The sequence below is a fragment of the Dromiciops gliroides genome, chromosome 1 (assembly GCF_019393635.1).
Source record: "Dromiciops gliroides isolate mDroGli1 chromosome 1, mDroGli1.pri, whole genome shotgun sequence".
Lineage (NCBI taxonomy): Eukaryota > Metazoa > Chordata > Mammalia > Microbiotheria > Microbiotheriidae > Dromiciops > Dromiciops gliroides.
The window spans coordinates 308,928,102-308,955,039 of NC_057861.1; the positions used below are offsets into that span (position 1 = coordinate 308,928,102).

The 26,938-nt window shown below is 38.2% G+C and overlaps 1 protein-coding gene across 6 annotated transcripts in view; it reads right to left on the reverse strand.

Annotated features, from left to right (window-relative positions):
- RAB27B (RAB27B, member RAS oncogene family) overlaps positions 1–26,938 on the reverse strand; it is a 223,370-nt gene that overhangs the window by 80,998 nt on the left and 115,434 nt on the right. Inside the window, exon 1 of one of the 6 annotated variants that reach the window (XM_043976781.1) lies at positions 8,104–8,795. The exons of the other annotated variants lie outside the window; for them this stretch is intronic. The gene's annotated coding sequence lies outside the window, so the exon portion shown is untranslated. Of the gene's footprint in view, positions 1–8,103; positions 8,796–26,938 lie in introns of those variants that run through there. 6 annotated transcript variants of the gene reach the window in all.

Below are 26,938 nucleotides of genomic sequence, written 5' to 3' on the forward strand. Positions count from 1 at the left end.
TGGGAAGCCTCCAAATGCATACTTTATATTTACCCTAATAATGTCCATTACCTTCTTTTTGAAATCAGAATACTTTTATTTAATATGATAAACTGATAAATGGATAAGAAAAGCTCCAGTCTTCATATTGCAATGGGTCCTAGGCTCTACCTTTTCAGACCCCTAACTAAGGTCTTCTGAATCCAAAGATATTTATTTACAAGATTTTGAACTATTAGAGCTCTAATAGCTTAGACTTTGGAACACCATGAAAAAAATGTCCATTGTTGTTTGATTGTGTCTTCCTATTTATTTTGGGTTACAATTCCTTATTTGTGATTTTGCTTCTGTCCTCAGTCCAAAGATTCTCCTTGGTAGGAAAACAGAAGTAAAAAACAATAGTTGCATCAGTCTGCCTTCTCTGTGTCATCTATTATCCACATCCCATCCACCTTGAGTATTGCTACTATCCATCTCTGACCCTCTTCCTCAATAGAGATTAAAGTTTTTAAATGCCTTTCTTTAAAAAAATAAAAAGAAAAATATCTTTGTGTTGTCTTTAGCTTAGCTTTCCTTATTTACCTCAGTTCACCCTGATCTTCAGTGCTCCTGTTATTATTTTTACAGAGGCATGCAACACTTTTTTATTCCTCTTCTGTTACTTGTCTAGGATCATGATTTCTCTGTCTAAAACAGTGGTCTCTTTTGACAGCTTCCCCTTTTTATCCTCATCAGGACTGCTTCCTTTTTGATTCTAGGATTTCATTCTCGAAAGGTTATTGTTCTTGGGCTGACTTCCCCTTTATCATTTTAGTCTGTATGCATGTGCATCAAATCATGCCTGGCTTTCCTCTCCTTTTTCCCCATACTCTAAGACTGGATTGGTCACTTTTACCCAAGATCCCCATCATTTTCATGCTAGCAACCAATTTCTCCTTGCTGGTGAAAATCAGACCCAGACTATCAGTTCTTCTCATTGGTTTCCCTCCCTTTTGAAGAAGGGAATAATCATTAAAGCGAATCAAGAAATACCAAGCTCTCCTATTTGGGGCATTGAGACTTTTGGCAGGTGTTTAGACAACATCCAGTCCATGACTCCTATGCCACATCTCCATGCCAGGCTTTTCTTTTGTTTCCCAAACTCCTCATTGGTGTTCTTTTTCTAGCCAAGTGGTCTGTATTAAACACAGATGAGAGGAAAATTTCTATTTCTACTTCTATTGATGTTCACCAAAATGTCCTTTCCCATGTTTGGTCTTGGATTTCTTCAGATGACTATAAGCTCCTAATGTACAATTTACAATATGCCTCCTATTGTTCTATTTTAAACAAGGTATAAACTTCCAGAACCACATTCTAATCACAGGTCATGTAGATAATTTTTATAGAACTAATAGCTGCTCCTCCTCCTCCTCCTCCTCTTTCTCCTCTTAATTCTATATAGCAGTTTCTATGTTCCAGGTACTGTGCTAAGCATTTTACAATTATTATCTTATTTGATTCTTAACAACAAATCTGGGAGATGGGTGCTATTGTTATCTTCATTTTACAGATGAGGAAACTGAAGCAAACAGTGGTTAAGTGACCTTCCCAGGGTCACATAGATAGCAAGTATCTGAGGCTGGATTTTAACTTGGGTCTTTCTGAGTCCAAGCCCAGAACCCCATCCACTGTATCACCTTTGCATGCCCCAAAAGATAATTAATCTTTGATTTATTATAGACTGAATGGTGAGGTTCTCCACAGGGTTTGATTTAACTTACCCCCACCCAACACTCACCACAACACTCACCAACTTGTAGCATCTTTGCTATTCTCTCCATGTACCAGGTGCTCAGATACATAATACCCAAGTTTTGAGAAGCTAATAGGACCATGAAACACCAATCAAAATGTTCATAAAAGACTTAATGCATTACAAATGTTACCCTACTCAGGGATTTAGAATTATAGGGTCAGCATCAATTTTTATGCTTAGAATGGGACTTAATGTTCCAGATGTTGTCTGATCAGCGTGAAGTAAAGTGGGACTGTTCTTTCTCTTGAGCTAGACACTATTTTTCCATTAAAGCAGACCAATCAATCAATCAAGTAGCATTTATAAAGCATCTACTACACATCAGGAACTATGCTAGCTTCTGGGGATACATAGACAAAGAAATGAAACAATTCCTATTCTCAAGCATTCTATGAGAAACAATATCTCTATCTAATATCAATACAGTATACAAGTATATATCGAGTAATTATAAAATGAATACTAGAACAACTAGGTGGCACAGTGGAGAGAATGTTGGGCCTGGAGTCAGGAAGACTCATCTTACTGAGTTAAAATCTGACTTTAGACCCTTACAAGCCATATGACCCTGGGCCAGTCACTTAACCCTGTTTGCCTCGGTGTCCTCATCTGTAAAATGAGCTGGCAAAGGAAATGGCAAACCATTCAAGTACCTTTGCCAAGCAAACACCAAACAAGGTCATAAAGAGTTGGACTGAAAGTGATTGACCAACACCAACATAAAAGGAAAAAGAAAACAAGGTAGTTAAATACAAGCTAATTAGGGAGAGAAAGCATGAAGCTTTGGGGGAATCAGTAAAGGCTTATTGTAGAAGGTGGGGCTAGAGCCGCATCTTGAAGGAACAGAGGACTTGTATGAGATGAAGGTCATGGGGGAGAGCATTGCAGGCACAGGGGATGGTCACTGCAAAGACAATGAGATGAGATAGAGTGACAGACTGGCTGTATTTGTAGAATGTGACAAGTGGGAGAATGCCTAATAAGACCAGAGAGATGGATTAGGGGCAGGTTATGAAGGGCTTTAAAAACCAAACAGAGGGATTGATATTTGATCCTGGAGGCAAAAGGGAGCTGCTGGAGTTTACAGAATAAGGGAATGGCATGGTCAGGTCTCTGCTTCATGAAAATCCCTTTGGTAGCTGTATAGAGAATAGAGTGGAATGCAGTGGGAAGAAAGACTTGAGTAAGGGAGACCAATGAGGAGGCCAGTGCAATAGTCCTGTGCAGGTGGTTCAAAGGGCTGGTGATGGAGACCTGGACCAGTATATCAACTGTATTAAGATTGCATTAACTCGGGGCAGCTAGGTGGCGCTGTGGATAAAGCACCAGCCCTGGATTCAGGAGTTCCTGAGTTCAAATGCAGCTTCAGACACTTGACACTTACTAGCTATGTGACCCTGGGCAAGTCACTTAACCCCCATTGCCCCGCAACAACAACAAAAAAAGATTGCATTAACTCTTATGGAGGCCACATTGCCTTTTTGCCTCATATTGTGAAATCAAACCCCTAAGTCTCTGTCACATGAATAGCTATCAAGCCAGGTACTTTTCAACCTGTGGGTGAAATTGATTTTTGAATGTAAAAGCTTGACTTTTCATTTATCATATTAAATGTCATCTTGTTGGGTTCGGTTAATTTTTCTAGGCTATCAAGATAAGTCCCATTCTGTCATTCAACATATCAGCTACCCCTCCCAGTTATGAATCATGCACAAACCTGATAAGCATACCTTCTATATTTTAATTCCAATGTCAGCTTTTAGACTCCTCACTCTCCTCCATGACTTCCTTTTGGGAAGGAGACAATGAAGACTGAAAGATGCAGAAGTGAGGGGGAGAGGGTTCACATCTCAGGGGTCTAGGTCTTCCGAAAGAAAATGGGTCTCCCATTTTCCTCAGACATTCTTCTACTTCCTGTCCCAGAAAATCCTTGGGTTTAAGAAGACTAATACTGCCATCCTAATCGATCCTTGAAGTTTTACTAGAAATAAAGCTTTTTTAGACCAGGGTAGCTCACCAATGCACCAGTGGATCCAATTTGCATAGCTTTCAAGCATCCCCTTAAATTCCCACAATGCTCAAGGTGACCCCATGCTCAACTCACAGCTATGCTATTATTTCCAACTCTATTGCTTTCTAGTGCTCTAATTTCATCAGCTACAGAAGTCACCATCACATGTTTTCTTGCTCTCTCCTTGAATTTTACCTTTGATAATCCCAGTCTATTTGACCATGTCCAGTTTCAGGTCTTGCTTACTTTCATTCTCCCTCTTGGCATCATTATTCTCCCACCTTAACTGGCTTGGATTGACAGGGTCAGCTTTTGTTCTGGGCTCTACAAGTCATCTATTGCCTTTGTGCTCTTTGCTGGGACAGACCTTCACCTTAGGAAATTGATTTTAAAAACTGAGTCAGGGATGGATCAAAGAGCTACTTCTAGGACCATATTGTCTTGAGCGCTTCAGCTCCATTCCTGGTGCCATCACTGATAAAAATGACAAATGATATAGGGCCAAAAACAGTAACAGAGGTATGGCAGTAGGGTCTTACCTCTAGGTTTTCATAGATCAATCAATTAATATTCTTTGCATGTGTTTATTCAGCTAGTTGGAAATGTATCTAACTGTATAATTATCTAGTGCATCTTGTCCATGAGGGTATCATGAGCTATTATGATAAATGCCTCGCTGAGATCAAGATAAACTATGGTATTCTCTTGAATTGTCAGTCCAGTAAATGAATTTCCTTTTTATATTGGGTTAATTTGGCACAACTTAGTGAGACCATGCTGGTTCCTAATGATCACTGTCATGTTTCTAAAAAGTTCACAAACATTGTGTTTAATAATCTCACATAGGATTTTATTAGACAGCAACATCAATCTGACTAATCTAGAGTTCTCAAAATCTATTTTTGTTCTTTTTGAAAAATTGGAACATTTGCCTGACTTCAGAATTCTGGCACTTTTCCCTTTCCCCATGGATCCTCAAGAATTATTCAGAGGTGGCTCTTTGATCACATCTGCAAATTCAGAATTCAGAATGGAAACAGGGACCTATTTAAGATAAATACATGTTCTCCTATTACCTTTTGATCTGCTATGAACTTTAATTCCTTATTAACAATGTTCTTCCATTTCCATTCTGAAAACTAGTATTATACAACAAAAAGAGCACTAATTCTAGAGTTGGAGGTTCAAATCCCAGCTATGACACTTGCTACTTTGGTGACTTTGGGCAAATCACTTAACTTCTTTGAGTTTTTGTTTTTTCATCTATAAAATTATGGGTTTGGGCCAGCTGGTTTCAGGTTCTTTTTCAACCATGTTTCTATTGTTCCATGATCATTGTTCAATCAGGAAAAAAGACTGAAACAAAATGGGATTTAAGTGGTTATTTTAGTTTGTCATTGGGCTCAAAGTGATAATCTTAGAATTAAAGATTAAGAAATGGCCTGGTCATCTAGTTCAACCTCCTGCCTCTATTTATGAAAAACAAACAAACAACCAAGACCCAGAGATTAATTGACTTGGCTAACACCACATAGGTAAGATAGTAAAGCCAGGATTCTAACTCAGGTGCTTTGATTCCAATGTCAGCATTCTTGCTATTTCACTACCCAACCGACCTTCCTTATATTTCTTCTTACTATGAACATACCCCTTCCCCAAGCTTTTTTTGTTGCTGCCTTTGGTATATTTCTGAACCTCATATTATTCCTAGCTTTCTACTGCCCAACATTATCCTCATAGGTTGGTGCCATTCTTTTGAATTCATCTTTAATCAGATACCTCCCCTTCCATCTTCATTACATTGTTCTCTTAAAATTTGTGTTCATCAGAGAACTCCCCTTGAAATCAAGTTGGTTTCTTTAGCTGACTCCCTCTTTTCTTTCACATTTGAATTATTCTTGATTTGGGAGTCAGGATTTCATGTTGACAGCACCTGACCCTTTGCTTGCCACACCTACATTAAAACCAACAATGAATTTGACAGATTTTCTTCCCACCAGTTATTGGACTAAGGTGACTGAGCTAATGGGTTTGGGATTGCTGCCTCCTTTTTTTGGCTTTTTGCCATTTTCCTTTAGGAGGGGAGGAGCAGAAGGGAACAAGTATTTACTGAGCACCTACTCTGCTAAGTGCTTTTACAAATATTACAAATATTGATCCGTACAACAATCCTGGGATATAAGAGCTATTATGCAGTAGAAGAAACTAAGGCAAACATTGAGTAAGTGACTTGCCCAGGGTCATATGGCTAGTAAGTGTCTGAGGCCACATTTGAATTATAATCTTCCTGACTCCAAGCCCAGGGCTCTAACCATTGAACCACATACACCATCGCTACTGGCAAGGGCTGGTTTTACATTTTCTCAGCTTTTTCTCTTTATTTCCATAAGGCAGTGATGTAATAGCCATGTATCTATAAAGTTGTATTACTACTAAAATGCCAGCTCTTTAGTCAATAAACTCAAAGAAATAGATTAATCCAGAACAGAACCCTCCCACTTGTGTTGTCAATCCCTTAACCTTTTGTGGCAGAATCTGGGTGTAGTGAGCTAGTATTTAGGTTAATGAAATTGAGCAGAAGTTTCATGGTTTGAAATAAAAAAGAACCAGCTATTTTGTTTTTCTGTATTATATATTTTTTCAGATCACTTCCACTTTTCCCAAACAGTCCAATAAACTAGAAAAAGCAAATCTTAGGACAACACTACTAATTAACTTTGCATTATTTAAATAGCTTAATTGGCAGAAAACGAATATCAGTTTCCAAAAGGTTTCCTTTCTTGTAAAGTCAAACATGTTTGTGTCAGGGGGGAGGGGAGGAAGAACAGATGAGAAGGAGGAATTGTCATTTGCTCAAGTTTTTGACAGTTTCCTTTTATCTTTTCTTGGCAACTACTAGAACAAGCTCATCCAGTTTCTTCTGAAATGCTTTGTGCTCCTTTTGAAAGCAATGATGTAAAAACTCAAGTGGAGTGTGCATAGTAGATTTTAGGGGAAAAAAGCTTATTAATATTAAATTATTCAGCCATGAATGAAATATGTTGTCAGCTCTGTAGGATCCTCCTTTTTGCAGCAGGGAGGCCTGATCTCATAGGGAGGAGGAGAAGACATTTAGGGAATATGAAAAACTGTCTGGGGGCAAGTGCCACAAACCATGTAACTAGTATCATTTTGCCCATTCTCCTTGGACTTAGAAAACCTTTGTTATTGTGATTTATGGGTGACTAGCTTACCAATGTCACAGCTTGCTAGTACAATAAACTCATCTCCCAAAATACAGAGCTGTAAAATCCAGCATCGATTTGTTAAAAAGCTTTCATTTATCACTTTTCAAAGTTTAGATCCTCAAAACCTGACTCACACTGAGCACTGCTTTAGGCTGACAAACTGCACCCTGAGGGAAAGGGGACTCTGTTACTCAAATGCGAATAACCTATATGTCAATTCTTTTGTCCATAACACTGAAGGCACAGACCTTTCTTTTTGGCCTGATGACATCTCATATGAGCACCTGCAGGGTCAAGCGCCTAATTTTAGCTCTGGAGAGAAACAGCTGGCACTGATCTCTCAGGTAGCAGGCATTTATCAGAAGTTGCTTTCATTGAGAGAATATTCTCTCCCTTTTAAACTGAGCATTTCCTCAGCATGGGCATCCTTAGGTATCAGCCCCTCATTGATATTGTGATCGAGAAATCCTTTCTAATGAAGCTTAGTACATTCTGACCCGATTGAGTCAAAATAAAAATGCTGGCACTTAGTTCAAAACAGGAGCAAATGAGTTTTTGTTTTTTGTTTTTGTTTTTTTTAAGTGAGAAATAAATATCACTCTTGAGTTTTCTGTGTTTCACCTAGTGAAATGTGTAACTGGATTCTTTTGCCTTAGTCAATCTCATTTTCTCACTGAAGGATCAGATCAGAAACATGTTATTTCTAATTGACATCCCACCAAATTGAAAGAAGTTGGCATTGCACTACTTTTTAAAAAAGAAACTAAACAGACCCAGCTGTTTGAAATGCAAATATTCCACAAAAGCCTCCAAGTAAGTTTCCAGCTGCTGCGTGCCCTGCATGCCAACGCCTTCTCCCTGTCCGACAAGGCTGGAAACCGCGCGTCTCCAGGCTGCCACGCCAAGCCCGAGAATTGCAGAAAACCCGACTGCTGTCTGCTTCTTTGCAGGCCCACAGCACCTCCGTCTCCACGTCTCACTTCCTCCCTACCCGGCTACGGAACTGGCTGGCGCGTCTACACTGAACCCGGGAAAGCGCATTCCAGCCATCACTGTCTCTCAGCGGCCGCCCGGCTTCCCCAACTCACCAGCGTGCGAAGTTTCCTTTGCTTGCAGAGGGCTGGGTGTCGGGTTTCACCGCCGGCTCCCTTCGTTTCACAGCTGGGCAGCTTCCCGGGGTTCGACCACAGCAGTAAAAGCAGAATTGGGTGTTTAGCAGGCGACAGTCATGGGGACTGGGGGGAAATGGTTACCCGCTTTTTGAATCCTGAGATGCCGTCTGGCTTTCTCTCCCAGACCCTGTCCGGCAAGAAAGGGAGTTGCAGTTCGACTGTGGCACCACCCACCCTCTTGAAGTCGGACTCAAGCTGCTTCTATCTGAAAGGTTTGTATGAAAAGAAGGCGTGCCTCCCGAGCCTTAACAAGGATATGAGGAACTCACCTCCGGCAAATCTTGTTTGTGACTCAGCTGCCTGGAAAGGCAACTCGGTTGGCGGCTGCTGGAGGAATTCTCCAACAGAAAGCCTAGCAGTGGACTTGATTCTATTCATTTATCTTCTGCATTGACACAGCCGCTTCTTTCCAGAGCCGTGGGCATCGGAGGAAAACGCTCCCAACATCCAGCTTTCCCCCAAGAGCCTCAGCTACTGTGAGAAAGGCATTTCGAAAGGCATGGAGCCTGAGGTGGACAGAGGAAGGGTCCCAGTGAAAAGGAGGGATGGGGATGGGCATTAAGCTTTGGAAAAGTTGGGAGTCCCAAGGTCATTGCTATGCATAGCCCCGGCCCTGCTTCCCGCAGAAATCTCACAAGTTTGGCAAATAAAGGCTAAGGCCAGAGCGAGCTAACAAATAAATTAATACAAGACTTCTGGCACCTTGAGTAAATATTTGTATCTGTGTTTGCTGAAACCCTGCTCTGCAGATGGTAATACGACCATTACCTAGTCAAGGTTGTGCCTAGCCTAGATGAGGCCCCCAAAGCTAGTTGATTCCATCAACTCAGCAAAACAAACAAAGCACTGTTTTGTTTTTTTTTTAAAGGAAGACCAAAGGAAGTCTTTGGCATCGTTGATAATGCAGGCTGATCGGTTTCCCTGATTTTCACTTGGTTCTGGTGTGTCCAGTAGACTTAATCAGAGCCATTACCACATTGTTCAGGTAGTTCCTAGGGTTAGGGAAGGAGGAGGAGGAGGGATGGAGAGGGGAGGAGAAAAAGGGGGAGGAGAAAGAGGAGGAGGGAGGGAATGAGGAAGAGTGGGGAACATAGCTAGGAGGTGGTAGATCCTGCTTCCCTTGTTATTTCTGTACCTTCTATCGCCACAATCCAAGTGGGGAGTGGAAGCTGAGTTAAGTATAAAGCCACAATGAATCAACAAATGAATAAGTCAAGCAAAACACTGTACCCAGGGTCATAGTGGAAAAAGCATAAGACTGAACCTCAGGACACCTGGGATGGAAGTTCTGTGACTTCCAAGAAAGTCCATCCATTTCTCTAGGCAAGCATCTCCAGAATTTCTTAATTGCTAATCTTCCTATTATATATACATCCATAGCATATGGATATTTATTAATGTATAAAAGAATCAAAGTGACAGAGCATAGATGGCTGGCTCCAATCGAGGAAAATCTGATTTCAAGTTCCATTTCTGCCACTTACTGATGATATGACCCTGGTCAAGTTACTTAACTTCTAAGCTCGCTAAGCAACTTGATAAGACTATAAATTTCAGAGAAAGTATAAACTTGCTTTTGTAGAGGGAGTTTCCACACCAAAATGTTTCCTATCACAATGAAGTCACAATGAAGTTCCTTTACAGGTACTACTGTACCCATATGTTAAGTACATTATAAAATGAGCAGAGAGATATTTTAAAAGATGAAATGAATAATATTTAAAATATTTTATCAAAGATATAATACTTCATTTTATTTTAAATAATATTGTAAATAGTATTTTAAATGGTCCCTGAGTAAGGAGAGTATAGGATTGGTTCATAGTGTCTTAGAACCAAACTGCCTGGGTGAGAGGGGTGGGACTGAGGCCTGGGAACATGCTAAAAGGCAAGGCAATGTTTATGAGGATCTGGCTGCCTGAGTAGGTGGAGTGGGGTTAGAGGATGAAGGTGAAAGTGGCAGTGGGCACCCATAATGAAGGGGGTGATGTCATTGTTTGAGACCACACACCCTGTGATTGGTTATTTAGTGAGAATGGGTTCTCCAATCTCCATCTTCCAATTGTTGGTGTTGTAAGATGCACCTCCATAGATTACCTTATGCACCCTTTTTGGAGACCACTGCTTTCAGCTTCATTTTTTTTCATTCCATATCTCAAATGAAAGTGTTCAACAAAATGATCTCTTAAGTTTCTTTTCAGTTCTAACATTTTGTCATTCTTCTTGCCTCTCCTTTCCCATCCCACTCCCCGGATTTCCCCACAGCTGGGGGAAGGGAGTGAAAAAAGAAGAGGGAGAATAGCCAAGAGTCATTTCAGAGTATATCTTTATCAGCAACTGCCATGGCAAAGTACTTTGTTTAATGGAAGACTTTAGAATTTCTCCTAACACATTCTCTAGCTATTCCAATTCTCCTGAACTAGTAAAATCTCACAATAGAGATAATAGAGGGAGCCTTTGAAGCCAGGCAATCTCAGTTTGTGTATGGGTCCTGCCACCTACTACCTGTGTGTCCATGGACATGATAGTTAAACTTTCTGGGTATCAGTTTCATCTGTGAAATGAGGGTGTTTGACTAGAAAGCCTCTATGGTCACTTACAGCTCGTAATCAATGATCCTATGATTCTATAAAGAGTACCACTTGCATACATTTACATGTTTTTCACATCATGGTACTGTGGAAAGGTCATTCAATTTGGAATCAGAGGACCTGGGTTCAAATTCCAACTCTGCCAATTCTGTATAACCTAGACCATTTCACTTGCACTCTCTTGAGTCTTAGTTTCCTCAGTGAAAACAATAGGAGCAGTGAGGGAGATAAACCGGTTGATCCCTGTAGTGCCTTCCACTTCTAAACTTATGAGCAAAACACCTTTCTTGGTCATCACTTTCCAATTAGAATGGAAGCTTCTTGAGGGCAAGGTTTTTCTTATTTGTTTCCTTAGTACTTAGAACAGTGTCAGGCACATAATAAATGTTTAATAATGCGTTTTCATTCATCCATTCGTTTATTATCTCAAGAACTCAAGAATCAACATTTAGGTGGTACAGTAATAGATGAATCCACTGCATATCTGTGACTAAGTGTGTGTGAGTGTGTTTGCAGAACTAAACAGATATTAGAAGAAACAGTATATCTGGAATAAGTTGCTGCGATGTTTTTGCTAAGGTATTAGTTTACGATGTTATAGTGACAACATTCATTACCTAGATTTTTCAGTTCAATTATTGCTAATAGAAAAAAAAATTCCCTGTCATTTTGATTATGACACATTTGTATTCTCATATACATAGGTGATATCATAGAATGTGCCAGTATCCAAATGTAACAAAACAAGGGCAATGACTAACTACCCCATTCCTGATCTTCATATTCTGCACCAGGAGATAGGTATGCTCTATTGGCAGAGAGAGTGTAGGTAGCTAGAGAGACCGATGGAAGAATTCTTAGGTTGTTTTTTTTTTTGCTCTGTCTTGGTGAAACCTTCCTTTTTTAGCAGAGGGATGGCAAAATATAGCTAGTAGTGGCATTTATGAAGAAAGAAGCCCTTGAAGTGATGTATGTTATGTTAACTTGGCAAGACATTTTGAAAAGACAGTAACATTGTTCTTTTACAAAATGAGAAATCTGTGAAAACAAGGTGTTGACATAACTTAATCACCTTCTTAAAAGCCTCCCTTCAGCATGATTTCACAAAAACTAAAAAAGTTCAACTCAATCCTTGTCCTTAATGAATGTACAATCCAAACAGATAATACTGATGTAGAGTTTTTCAGAGACATTCTGATGCACACAAATACCTATTTCAATAGGGAAAGTACTATAGAGATTTTAGAGTATAACAACAATTGATGATTGATTGATAGCATAAGTGAGGGACAAATGAAAAAAATATTAAGATCATTGAATGCCAAATATCTCAAATTCCTTTGCAATAATTACATTCCATGAAGGCAATATGTAACTGGTAGCAAGCTATCCAGGAAAGGCTATAGGTAGCAAGTTTGAAGGAGGATCATTTAAGGATGTTTAAGAATGATGAAAGGGAAAAATTGTGGGTAGGCTGGTAAAGAAAGGGCCATACAAGCAGGAAGTGAAGGTTTGGGAAAATCCAGAGGCTGCAGATAACAAGGGTGCTAATGGATCTTCCAAGAGAGCATAGGAAGATTGAAATCAATGGAAAATCCCAATAAGTCCAGGAGACTTATTTTAAAAGCTGGCTTTTTAAAAACCTACTTTGGATTCTACATTTTCTCAAGGGTAGGGATTGTTCCACTTTGGGCTTTGTATCTCCAGTGCCTAGCACAATGGCTACCACATTTAAGTAAATGTTTAATAAATGATTGTTGATTGACAAGTCCTGTGACAAAACCATGATTATGTGAAAAAAGATTGTCGTTAAAAAATCTTGATGGAAATACTGACTGACAACAAATTAAGATTAGGGGGTCATTCTTGAGCATGTCCCAAGTTTTAGGTCATTTTTGATCATTTATCTAATCATAAAAAACTATCAATCTCTCCCCAATTAGAGAAAACCCCAAAGTATGCATGGCATGATTAACATGTCACAAGATCAAGTTCCCAGGGCTAGAATCATCCCTGCCAATTTCTCTTACTGCTTTCAGAGATGGGCTTTCAGAAGAATTTATGCTTCAGTGACTTTCCTCACAGGCACATGATTTTGAGCATCTCAGCATGTCTGCATCAGGAGACCTGTTTTTGATTTCCATCTATAAGGCTAGGTCTGGCTAGAAATTTGTATGGAGAACTTTTGTTAATCTTCACCTTTTTCTAAATCTTATTTTAGCCTGAACATCTTCATCTGTAAGGTGAAGAACCTTTTTTGGTGTTTCCTCTGTAGATTGTGTAAACAGGTAAACATATGTGTCTATTCTTTTCCTCTCGGGTGATCTTTGCTGTAAAGATATGGATGTTTCCCTAGAGATTTTTGCAGTTGCTCTGTTTTCAAGGCCATCTGACTACATGGTCATTATCCTGGTAAATCAGCCACCAAGTGTTTATTAAGTACTTACTATGTGCTAGGCAGCTATGGATGAAAAGAAAGGCAAAGACATAATCCTTGCCCTCAAGGAGCTCACAGTCTAATGATGGAGACAAATATGTGAATAACTATGCACATACAAGATATCCACCCAGGGTAAATGGGAAATAATCTCAGAGGGAAGACACCAGCAACTAGAAAGAAGGTGAGTCTTGAAGGAAACCAGAGAAGCCAGGAGGCAGAAGAGAGGAGGGAGAGCTCTCCAGGCCTGGAGGACAGCAAGTGATAAAGCATGGAACCAGGCGATGGAGTGTCATGTACAAGAAATGGTATATGAGGGGCCAGCTAGGTGGTGCAGTGGATAAAGCACTGGCCCTGGATTCAGGAGGACCTGAATTCAAATCTGACCTCAGACACTTGACACTTACTAGCTATGTGACCTTGGGCAAGTCACTTAACCCTCATTGCCCTGCCCCCCCCCAAAGAAAAGAAACAGTATATGAAAGGAAGTAAAGTGCAACAAGACTGGAGAAAGGTAGAAAGGGGTCTGTACTACGTGCTGGTGGGTAATGATGCTCTCCATAAGCAGAGCACCCATATCGTTTCAGGGGTGGGGTTCGAGATGATCTTTAAAACAAGAACATTTCTAAGAACATTTTGTGAGCATTTACAACTTAAACGCTGGATGACTTGTTGATGGTTACAGAGTCTAAATCCACAGAATGTGCCACATGGCCAAATCATACTTTACCTGACTTCTCTACTCCAGTGTCCCACTTTGGGTCAGATGGAAATAATGTACCTCACTGGGTTCCTCCGAGTTTAAATCTATGATCTTACCATAACAAGTTCTACTGTTGTTGTTCAGTTCTTTCAGGTGTATGTCAATCTTTGTGACCCCCATTTGATTTCTGGGCAAAGATACTGGAGTGGGTTGTCCTTTCATTCTCCAGCTCATTTTTACAGATGAGGAAACTGAGGCAAACAGGGTTAAATGACTTCCATAACTAGTAAATGTCTGAGACCAGATTTGATCTCAGGAAGATGTGTTTCTGACTCCAGGTCCAATGCTCTTTCTACCATGCCACCTAGCTACCCCATAAGTTTAATAGATACACATTTTGAAAAACAATATGAAAACAAAGTCATTCAATCATGATGACAAACTAAAACACTTGGAATTCACATTGCTGGTATAAGCATTTGATGAATTCCTATTCTGCTCACCTTGTATCTATAATGATTGCTTCTGGAAAATCAGAATTAGACTTTAGATGGGGACATGAAGTATGGAAACAGGAATTCAGATACTTTAGATCCAATATGTTTTTGTCAGAAACACAAATAATTTGGGGGAGGAGGACATAGTTTTTCCACTGTATAATGTTTAGTTTGGACTCAGAAAGTAGCTTGTTCACTTGCCCTAGCTAAAGTTGGAACTATATTGAATGATGGAGATAATAACAATGATAGCATCATAGGGTCATAGATTTGGAAGAATGGAAGAGTCTTTTCAGGACATTTAGTCACTCCCTCATTTAATAGATGAGGAAACCAAAGATTAGCGAAGTTGTATAATTTGCCTGGAGTCACATGTCTGTCACAAAGTTGTAGAAATAGTATTTGAACCCAAATACTTTGACTCCAGATTTAGCACTCATATCTGGTATACCATAATACTATGGTACTGTCATAAAGAATGTTATTCAATATGAATCTTAGGCCTCATGCTAAAATATTACTTTAAAAACCTAGGAAAAATGTATAATGAAATTAATGTGGAAGAATGAAAGGTCAAGAATCTCAAGGAAAATAATGAAAAAAAAGTGAGAAGGAAGGGGGCCTACCACACTAGATTTCAAACTACAATCTAAAGCAATAATCATCAAACTATCCGGTACTACTTTAAAAAAGTAGAACCAGTAGAATTGATTATTTTTAAAAAATATACAGAAGTAAATGAACCAAGTAGACTTGTTTGATAACCAAAGATCCCAGCTATTGGGATAAAGATTCACTATTTGACAAGAACCACTGGGGAAACTGGATAGCAATCTGGTATAAATTCATTTAGACCAACACTTTACACCACACACAAAGACAAATTCCAAATGAATACATGACTTGGATATAAAAGGTCACAACCTAAGAATATTTAGAGGAGTAAGGAAAAAATACTTTCCCCAAATATGGATAGAGGAGTTTTATGACCAGACAAAGGATAGAGAGATTCAAAGAAGATAAATTGGTACTTTTGATTATCTGAAACTATGAACTATAAATGGAGAGTCATAAATATATGAACTTATAAACTATAAATATAATTTAATTTACAACTTATAAATTTGTGCATCTAGTTAATGTATATAAGCTTTTTTACATTGCCTTAATGTTCTCACATGAAAGCAGAATATCAATTTTTTTTTTGGTAATAGAATATCAGAAATTTGTAAGTCATCCTAAGAGTAGAGAATTGTAATGTCCAATATATTATTGTGTAAGGAAAAATAAAAGTGTTACAAGTAAACTGAAAAAAGTGGAAAAACCCCACAACCATATGGGTTTTGTGCAAATAAAACCAATGCTGCTAAGAATAGAAGGGAAGCAGTTAACTAGGAGGAAAAAATCTCTGCAGCAAATTTGGTCTCATAAGAATAAGAGCCATTGTTCAATTGAGAGTCAAATGATATAAACAGGCAGTTCTTAAATGAAGAAATATACACTATCAACGTGAAAGATGTTCCAAATCACTAATATGAGAGAGGCAGAAATTAAAGCAACTATAAGGTTTTACCATATATCCATCAGATTGACAAAGATGAAAAAAAAATCATGGAAAATGACAACTGTTAGCAGGGTTCTGAGAAAAGTAGCCCATAAATAGACTATTAGCAGATCTGTGAATTGATGCAGCCATTCTGAAAAGCAATTTGAAACTATTCCCCCAAATTGACAAACTATACATTCCCTTTGACCCAGTGATGCCCATTTCCCAAAGAGATCAAAGAAAGGGAAAAAGGACCCATATAAGTTTTTTTTAGTGGGAAAGAACTAACCCATTGGTTAGAGAACAGTTGAACAAATTATGGTGCTATATTGTAAAACAAAATTTTTTAAAAAGGATAAACCTAGAGGTTTATAATAAAATAAGAATAACAATAAGAAAACTTACAATTAAATTGGCATTTGAGTATTTTAAAAAATAGGAGTGAAAGTCTAGCATTATCAGATTTCAATCAATATTATAGAACAACGATTACCAAATTTACCATTGTTACTTTATGGCAGTAAGACATGGAATACAACTGTCTCCAAAGAATTAAAAATGAATATCACACAAAGGGCAGTGGAGGGAAGCATAGAGAGTGTGAGCAACCTTTAACATATAATAAATGAGGCAATCTAAAGAAGAAACAGAATAAAAGCTATCATTAAGGAATTGTATGATAGGAAAAGAGGTGTTGTTCAAATTGTGAAAAGAGGGGCAGCTAGGTGGTGCAGTGGATAAAGCACTGGCCCTGGATTCAGGAGGACCTGAGTTCAAATCCAGCCTCAGGCACTTGACACTTACTAGCTATGTGACCCTGGGCAAGTCACTTAACCCTCATTGCTCTGCCCCAAAACAACAACAACAACAACAAAAACAAAAAACAAATTGTGAAAAGATTGATAGGAAAATAGAGTGCATCCCTAAAATAATGGGAGAAAGGGGGGAAAGCCTCTATTGTATTGAACCTTCTGTGGTAGACTATATGAGGAGCACATGGATAAACTAAACGAAAAGGGTTGGCATGAAGGGGCTTTGAAGAGTATCCTTGGAGGGAACTCAAATCAATGAGATTATAGGTTCATTTGGTTATTTGAATATATTAATAATTATCAACATTAGTTGGTACTAATTTAAAAAATACAAAGTAAACATATGTTAGAAAAGTGTTCTATACATATGACCAAGAACATATCTACTGAAGTAAACTATTTTACTGCTGAGGAAAATGGAGAATAGTTTGGCAGAATTAAATTTTAGATTTAATTTTACACTATATATCACAATAATCTCCAAATTGATTTGCAATTTAATTGTAAAAGACCACATCACTAAAATATTAGAGAAGAATGTGCCTTGTATAATCATAATTAGGAGACTCCTGAACTAAACAAGAAATAGAAGTGATATAAGAAGTAAAACAGACAATTTATATTTTATAAAATTATAGAGGTTTTGCATAGTCAAAATTAATGCATCCAGGATAAAAATGGAAATTGTCAATTGAGAAAAAAATCTTTGCAATAAATATGTCTGCTAAAAAGCATATATCCAAGACATACAGAGAATTAATGATAATAATAATAATAATTTTTAAATTCAAAAGCTTTGAATAAACAGTTTTAAAAAGAATCAATAAAATGATCAACAACCATATGAAAGGATGCTCCAAATGTCTAATTACAGTATAAGAGAAATGCAAATTTTTATGTATAACTGGATATTCCTTTTAAATATATAATAGTTATTATGTAACTTCCTGCTTTTTTTTCTTTTCCCCCACCCCCCCCACCCTAGAGATGACTATCATTAGATACAAATATACAAATTCAAACAACTCTGATGCTCTGCCTAACACCCTTCAAAGATGATGTGTTTTGGCAAATGGCAAATGTTGAAGGGACTATAGAAAGATAAATACAGTCATGTACTATTGTTTGAGCCATGGATTGGTTCAACCCTTTTGTAAAACAAGTTGGAATTAGACTAGAAAAGTTGGTACACTGTACACCCTCTTTGGCTAAGCAATACCACTACTGTACTTGGTAAATATATAAAAGAGCTTAGATAGAAGGAAATATCCCATGTATACTAAAATATTCTTAGCAGCAAAAAAGAACAAAGTGGATATCTACTGGCTAGGGAATTTTTGAATAAATTGTGGCATATGGATATTATGCCATAAGAAATAACAAATATGAAGAACTCAAGGAAACTTGGAAAAACTTGTAGAAACTTATTCAGAGTGAAATAAACTGAACCAGGAGAACAATTTACAGAATAATCACAACAATGCAAAGGAAAATGACAATGAAAGGCACAAGAGTTCTGATCAACTCAGTAACCGATTGTAATTTCAGAGGAATGATGGTGAGACCAAAGAGGTATTAAACTATTTGGTGAAAAATTAGGTCTATGACATCAGATATGACGAAGAGGTTGACTTATTTCACTCAGCTGAACTTGTTAATTTGTTATATGCCAGTCAAAATTCTTAGTGGGACTTTTGAGAAGTGACAGTAATATTTAAAAAAAAAACAAGCCAACAATAAAGCATTTCTTTAAAAAGCTTCAAATTAATTAAGAACATCCTCATGCTCCTCTTTTCCCGAGAGTGAAATACATCCAATTCTGGGTTTCGACTTATAGATTAATATTTTGTCAACTACCACATTCTAATATTGCTTTGCTTGCATCTCCTGATTTTCTATAAGTTAATAAATGACATGTGGAGGCTGGCTACACTCATAAATGAGAGACATACAAGGCATAGATCAGAAATTATATAAACAAATGAGTGCTGTCTTTTTAAAATCAATCCCTTTGGGAGACTGATTGCATAGTCCACATTTGCTGTCATGTCTCAAAATATTGTTGGTTGGTAATATAGCCCACTATACCTTAGTGTTCATTTCAAATGTGGAAAAATGGCACCTGAGACATTGCAATCCTTCACATTGAGCTCACTGTAAAAATAAGTAGCATCTGAATCATTACTTCCCACCAACATCTGTCATTTAGAACAGCCAGTCACTGCAGTCAGATCAAAGCAACTACTCTATGATCTGTCACTCTGATGGTTGCAGGACTGAAGAGTAAGCAATTGATTAGTTAGAAAGAAACTTTGTTCTGTGGTAGACATATATACATATATAATATATGTATACACACACACACACACACACACATATATATATATATATATATATATGCAATTTGCCCTTAATTACATGTTAAAACTATTTAAAATTTAAAAAATTGAAGTCCCAAATTCTATTCCTCCATTCCTCTTTCTCTCCCTCCCCCCTCCTTGAGAAAGTAAGCAGATATAGGTTTTACATGCACAGTCATGTAAAACATTTTCATATTAGTCATTTTGTATAAGAAAAATTTAATAAAAGAAAAAAAAGAAAGTCACAAATAGCATGCTTCAGTCTGTATTAAATCAACGTAATTTCTCTGGAGGTGGATAGTGTGCTTCATCATTAGTCCTTTGCAACTGTCTTGGATCATTGTATTGCTGAAAAACTGTCATTCACACTTCTTCAGTGCACAATATTGATGTTATTGTGAACAACATTCTCCTGGTTCTGTTCACTTCACTTTGAATTAGTTCATGTGAGCCTTTACAGTTTTTTTTCTTTAAAATCATCCTGCTTGTTATTTCTTATGGCACAATAATATTCCTTTACAATCATATACCACAGCTTGGCTAGCCATTCCCCAATTGATGGGCATCCCTTTGATTTCCAATTCTTAGGCACCACAAAAAAGCTGCTATAAATATTTTTATACAAAGAGGTCCCCCCCTTTTTGGATGTTTTTGGTATATAGACCTAGCAGTGATATTTCTGGATTAAAGGGTGTGCACATTTTTAAGTCCTTTGGGCATAGTTCCACATTGCTCTTCAGAATGGTTGGATCAGTTCACAACTCTACCAACAGTTCATTAGTGTCCCAGTTTTCCCACATTCCTTCCAACATCAATTATTTTTCTTTTCTATCATATTAGCTAATCTGATAGGTATGAGATGGTACCTCAGAGTTGTGTTATTTTGCATTTCTCTAATTAATAGTGATTTTGAGCTTTTTTATATGACTATAGATAACTTTGATTTCTTCTTTGATTTCTGTCCATGGTAGACTCTTATTTTTTCCATGGTAGACTCTTAAGATTTACTTTTCTTTCCAACATGGCCTTTAGTTAGTTTTGCCAAAAAAAGGTAAATCTTAGTGATCAATTTCTTTCTTTCTTTCTTTTTCTTTTCTTTTCCTTCCTTTCCTTTTTAAAAGACAGAATTACTTATTTATCATAGGCAGTGCAGTGGATAGAGTACCAGGCCTGAAATAAGAAAGACTCATTTTCCTGAGTTAAAATCTGAACTCTAATACTTACTATGTGACCCTGGGCACTTATTCTTGTTTACCTCAGTTTCCTCAGCTGTAAAATGAGCTAAAGAATGAATGAAATGGCAAAACGATCTAGTATCTTTGCCAAGAAAAATCCAAATGGGGACACAAAGAGGCAAACATGACTGAAATGACAGAACAATAGATGCCTTGAGGCATATAGTTGTGTGAAATAAAACAATGATTAGTGTCAGGCATTCAGAAGGAAGAGGGACTACTGGTTTTTAAAGCAACCCCTAGAATACTGAAATACTTAGGTATTAATCTTTCCTTCAGTATGACTGGTTTGATGTTTTTTTCTCATTGAATTGACAAGTTGCTGTGGTGCCTAGACCCAAGGCAGTTACTTTACATAAACAATCATGCATTAAGATATACAAATTATCCAGCAAAGGGAAACTCATAAAAAAATAAAATGAACTTTTATACTGTTTAATCTAACACTTCAACAATCATTCTTTTAAAAGCTAGTTTTGAAGTAATACTGAAATGTAGGGAAAATTATCTTAGCTTTGTCTTCCTAATCCCTGTCACAGCTCTGGAGTTTTGCTTATATTTTCATTCATTTAATGTGCATCTATGCATTTTTGCATGTGCAACTCTGTCTCTTTCTCTGTTTCTCTCTGTCTCTCTGTCTCTGTGTGTGTCTCTGTCTCTGTATCTCTCTGTCTCACTGTCTGTCTCTGCCTCTGTCTCTCTGTCTCTGTCTGTCTGTCTGTCTGTCTGTCTCTCTGCCCCACCCCACTCTGGTACTGATTAAAGCAAGGGCTGTTTAAGTTTCTTTGTCTGAACAAGGTAACATCAGCATTTGCCCAACTGGACTCACATGTGGCTGTGAACACATGGCACTTATGTTCTTAGCTGATTTCATTTGTTATTTATTGTTCTTACGTGAAAGAGTATTGGAGACAGTTATGACCTTTTGAGCTATGAAAAAGAGGAAGTGTATGTTGCCAGAGGTCTATAAAATTAGAGCCCATATCAGAGTTTGCTCCATAGTTAAGCCCGGGGAGGCATCAACACAGCCCTGAGAACAGACTTGCTAGATCCGTCCCAGCAACAGCTAAGAGACTGTGGCCTACAGTAAAGACATGACATCCAACAGCTATGCCACATTCAGAAGTAAACTTGATTGGACAAATGCCTTGTAGCAATTGCTTGGAATTTGAGCCCACTATCTCCAGGAACTGATGAATAAGGAAGTAGAAGGTATAAGGGAGAAGATGCCCGCGTTTGTGGAGCCATTTTGTACTTCAGATCCTGTTACATGTTTTCAGTAAATATCCTTTTGTAAAAGCTAGTTGATAACCATTGTTTAGATTATATTGGGATGTTAATCACAGGTTCAATTAATGATATAGAGGAGATCCTAATTGTAACCGGTGATTGATATTAGCGAGAACATACCAGAATGGAGGACCAAGACAATGACATTAGAGCAAACACCACAATCACCCATGTATACCATTAGTGCCCTGGTGGAGATGTAGGCTTCTGTGGAAGCAATTCATGTTAACATAAGTGGGAGTTGGCATATGGGCCCAAGAGGTATAAAGGCTCTATGAGGAAAGCTTCTGTGGGAAATGAGGTAAAGACCTGGTTTAAAAACAAAATGCAAAATTAAAATAAGATGAATAGCTAATGAATGAAGGATATAGGGAGTGTAACACTGGGGTATCCTGCCTATGAACATAATGTCACAGATGGTATCTCCCACACCAAGTTACCCATAGTCACCAAGTCTCAAAGTCAGCAAAGTTCACAATGAAAGAACAGCTGCATCATCAAATCACTTTTGCTTCAAATACTGCTTTGCTTCCCAATTTCTTTTTCTTTTTTTGTTTTTGTTTTTGTTTTTGTTTTTTTTGCAGGGCAATGGGGGTTAAGTGACTTTCCCAGGGTCACACAGCTAGTAAGTGTCAAGTGTCTGAGGCTGGATTTGAACTCAGGTACTCCTGAATCCAGGGCCAGTGCTCTATCCACTGTGCCACCTAGCTGCCCCGCTTCCCAATTTCTTATGGCACTAAATCCATTCTCAACCAGGAACTTCACTCACTTAAGAATCTGGCCTCACCCTAACTGATGGCATCTTGCCCCAACCCCAGACAACTAGACTTTACTTTCCCTTTGTTCCAGTCTGTGGCCATGATTCATCTGCTTCTTTCCAATGCAAACTACTATATCCTCCATCTGCTAAACCATTCTCTTTGGATCCTGCAAAAGTCTTTAGTTCCAGGAAAAGTTTTATTCCAAAGAGCTTCTGTATGCAAATTAATAATAATAACAGCTAGTATTTATGTATCATTTTATGGTTTGCAAAGTGTTTTACAGATGCTAACTCATTTGATCCTCACAACAACCCTGGAAGATGTTAATATTATCCCTATTTTACAAATGAGGAAACTGAGGCAGACAGCAGTTGAGTTACTTGCCCCAGGTCACACACCTAGTATTTGAGGCAATATTTGAACTCAGGCCTTCCTGACTGCAAGTCCAATACTCTACCCACTGTGCCACTCTGCTGCCTATTAAATTTGAGTACATATGCAGGACTATTTTTTTTTTTTTGCCTAACAAGTTGCTATTCAAATCTTTGCTAAAGCTTAACCTTGGAACCTTTGTGGATCTCCTTAGTTATTAAGTAGTTAATTCTCTTGTTCTCTGGGCTAGGTCTGAGTTTCCAGGTGCTACTCATTCTGACCTAAACCTGACAGGTGGTAAGCTGCTCTTGACTCTTTACATTGCTGATTATCCTGGATGGGGAGAGAAACAATTCAGGATCGGGAGGTAGATATCAGAAGCATACCAACAGACTCATAAACTCTCCTTCCTTCACCAAAATCCTTGAAGAGGAGTCTATTACAATGAAGGACTGAAAAATTAGATCTAATTTACATGGGTTTCATTACTTTATGCTGATGCCATGGAGAGAGGACCAGTGTAAGGACTGGGATTAGATGATCACTCAGGTGTCTTTCAGCTTCCAGCCTATGAGTCTACTTTGTTCTCAAATGTATCTCTCCATTATTAGGAGGTGGGGATGGAAAGAGTAAATGATTCCATACACTGACCTTTTACATCTTGGAAGCTCTAGGAAGGCAGGATCTTCTTTTGGTTCTCCTACATCCTAACACCGTTATAGGGCTAGAAGTAAGGATTCAATGCAAACTTGTTGAATTGAATTGAATTGCCTGGCCTGTCATGAAACTTTGTCAATTTACTTAAGAGGGGGAAGGGTAGTCTAACCTTGTGAAAGAGAATATTAAATATTTACTCTAGGCTTAGGTTGGAGCTCTCTGCCTTTTCTTTTTTTCCCCCAGAACCTGTGCTTTTAGCAAAACAAACACTGCAGAAAGGGAATCTACACAATAAAATGAATCAACATTGAAGATATTACACATTTGGATGAAAGCTTCCAAAAGTGCTTTGGAAAATTTTCAGGCCAAGTTTCAGAGGCTTGAATTTTCTTATTTGAAAATAAGTTTGACTTAATATTTTTTAAAACTTTTGTGTAAGCCGATCAGTAGAAGGACATAATAGTTTATCTTACTGGTGGGGTGCTTTTGAATTTGGATTTGATTGCTGTGAAATATAGTTTTACATCTTGTTCCTTCTCCCTGCAGATAGCTTAACAACAACATTGTTGGTAGCTTATTTTATGGAAGATCAGTATTAAGAAAAGGAATAGAAAGGAAAGAAACAAGTATTGTTTTTATAGGATGTTGGGCCGAGATCATGTCATCTCCTCAGCGCTGAAAGAACAAATGTTCCATCGTTGAAGAAGATTTGTCTTTGAGAGCAAGCATTCAACACTGCCAGAGGCTCTCCGGGGAAATGCTTATGTGACAATGGTAAAAAGCAGTCTTGATGGAAGGATTCAGTCAGTCTGATTCACCAATATTGTAACAGTGACCCTGTGGGTGGCAGAGCTATATTTCAATTGCCTGTCATATTAAATGCTTATAACCTTGCCATAAGAAGAAAGCAGTGTGGCATGATGGAGAGAGAGAGCTGGCCTCTACATCAAAAAGACCTAAGTTTTCAAGTCCTACCTATGACACAAACTGGCTGTGTGACCCTGGGTGAATCACTTAACCTCTTAGTACCCAAAGACAACTTTCTAAGACCTAAAATTACAGAGGGATTGCCGTTCAGCCTTGGTAATGGTTCTCTCCCTTATTGAAACAGTCTGGACCCATTGTGGCCTAGTATCTCATCATCCTACAGGCCATTTATTCCTTAGCTGCCTGGTACTCCTTTCTTTCTGATTTACCTCTTTTTTTCTGGAATCGCCTATATATAGGATCTTCTGTTCCAAATTAGAAACTTCCAGTTTCCTAGTTGATTTGCACCTCCCTACCAGGGGCCTCAAAGCAGAAGCTAGGTGGTATAGTAGAGAGAATGCTGTGCCTGCAATCAGGGACTCATCTTCCTTGGTTCAAATCTGTTCTTCGATGAGTGCTAGCTGTGTGACCCTAAGCAAGTCACTTAACCCAGTTTTCCCTAGTTTACTCATCTATAAAATGAGCTGGAAAAGGAAATGGCAAACCACTCCAGTATCTTTGCCAAGAAAATCCCAAATGGGGTCACAAAGAGTCAGACATGACTAAAAAACAACTGAACAACAACCAGTGACTTCAGGGAGGTGGGAAACCAATAAGAATCTCTGTCCCTTCCCAACAGAAAAATATAAACTGCGCTGAGTTGCCAAAGCTTCCCTGAAGCAAGGGCCAAGAATGCCCATGAAATCCTGATGTTATTATGAGCCAAATACCAAGTTGTGGGAGCAGCATTTCTCCAGACCCAGTGGTCTTTAAAGTAGGGGCAGCTATGGTGGTGTTTGATCAAACCAAGTATGGGAAGATGGGTCACATTAAGGGGTATGCTGGTAAACATTTAATAACTCTGTGTGTGTGTGTGTGTTGGGTAGTGTAGGCAATGCACTTTTAAGTTTATCTGGGTTAATATCACTTAAGTATTGACAATCAACAAAACAAATTAAGCCCGAGTTCGTTGCAATTATTCATTTCTGAGCTATAAAATTTAACTGAATTACACTGAAAAAATATAACAATGGACTCTTATTAGTCAATTAGAACTGGTGCATCCTGCCCTCTCCATAATGCCCAGTTGTAGGGCTGGTCTCCAATACAATTATAACTCCCTCCCACTACTGCATGGCTTCGCATCTTTCCCTCTCCTACACTAAGCATTAGTTCTTCAGGGCTGTCATAACCTAACTCCTGTCTAGGCAACCACATCAGTAGCTAAGTGTCACTAGGAAAATCTGTACACATACCACCATCATCCCTATCTACCTTCTGTCCCCAGATCACCTTGAAGCTTCAATAGATACCCCTTGGAAGGAAGTCTAGGCATGCCAAGGCAGTGACCAATGAGTAGGAGTGCCATCCCTTTCTCATTTCCAGTGTCTTAGAGTGAGTTCCATAGTGTGAGCAAGGCACAGATGGTTTGCAATATGCATTGCATATCTCCTTACATTATCTGTCCTATTCCCTATGACCCTCTTACCCCCACCCCCAGCCCACCCATCTTCTAAATTTCCCTATTTCTATTGAGGGCATTATCATCCTTACAGTTATTCAGCTTTGCAATCTGTGTTATCTTCAGCTCTTCACTTCAACTCATACCATATATAAAAGCAATTGCTAGATCTTGTTCCTATAGCCACAACATCTCTCTAATCCATTCTCTTTTATCTATTTCTCAGTCCCTTTGTTCAGCCATTTATAATTTGTTGCATTAGCTTCCTAATTGGTTGCAGTGCCTCATATCTCCCCTTTCAACAATTCATCATCCACTCAGTTGTGAAAGTGATTTTCCTAAAGCACAGGTCTGACCATGTCACCTCTATTCAATAAATTCTTTTTTATGAGGCAATTAGGGTTAAGTGACTTGCCTAGGGTCACACAGCTAGTAAATGTTAAGTGTCAGGCCGGATTTGAACTCAGGTCCTCCTGACTCCAGGGCCGGTGCTCTATCCACTGCGCCACCTAGCTGCCCCTATTCAATAAATTCTAGTAGCTACCTAAGTACCTTTATGATTGAATATAAACTCCTCTGTTTGACATATAAAGCATTTCAAAACCCCAATCCCACCTACCCTTCTTAATTGTCATATATTATTCCCCTTCCTACATCCTATATTCCAGATGAACCGGTGTTCTTACCATTTTTCACACTCATAAAAAAACACAACCATTAATAATAAGTTAAGGTATGAATACCATCCATTAAGCATAATCAGGTAAAGAAAGATGAATGGATATATATATATATATATATATATATATATATATATAAACATTCTACTGGTTTGAAAATCAAAGACTATTAACTTTTGCTTGTTTTGTGTTATGTATAGTGAATATAGCTACACATAGAAATATGAGTCCTACTGAAAGTCTAGACAAGAAGGCAGACTGCCAGTTTCCACATACCTAATCTAGGGGGGAAAAGATCAAATTTGCACCGTGATGAATAAGGGCCAAAAAATCTATTGAAAAAATATAGCAAGTGACTTCTTCTATACAATAATTGTATAAA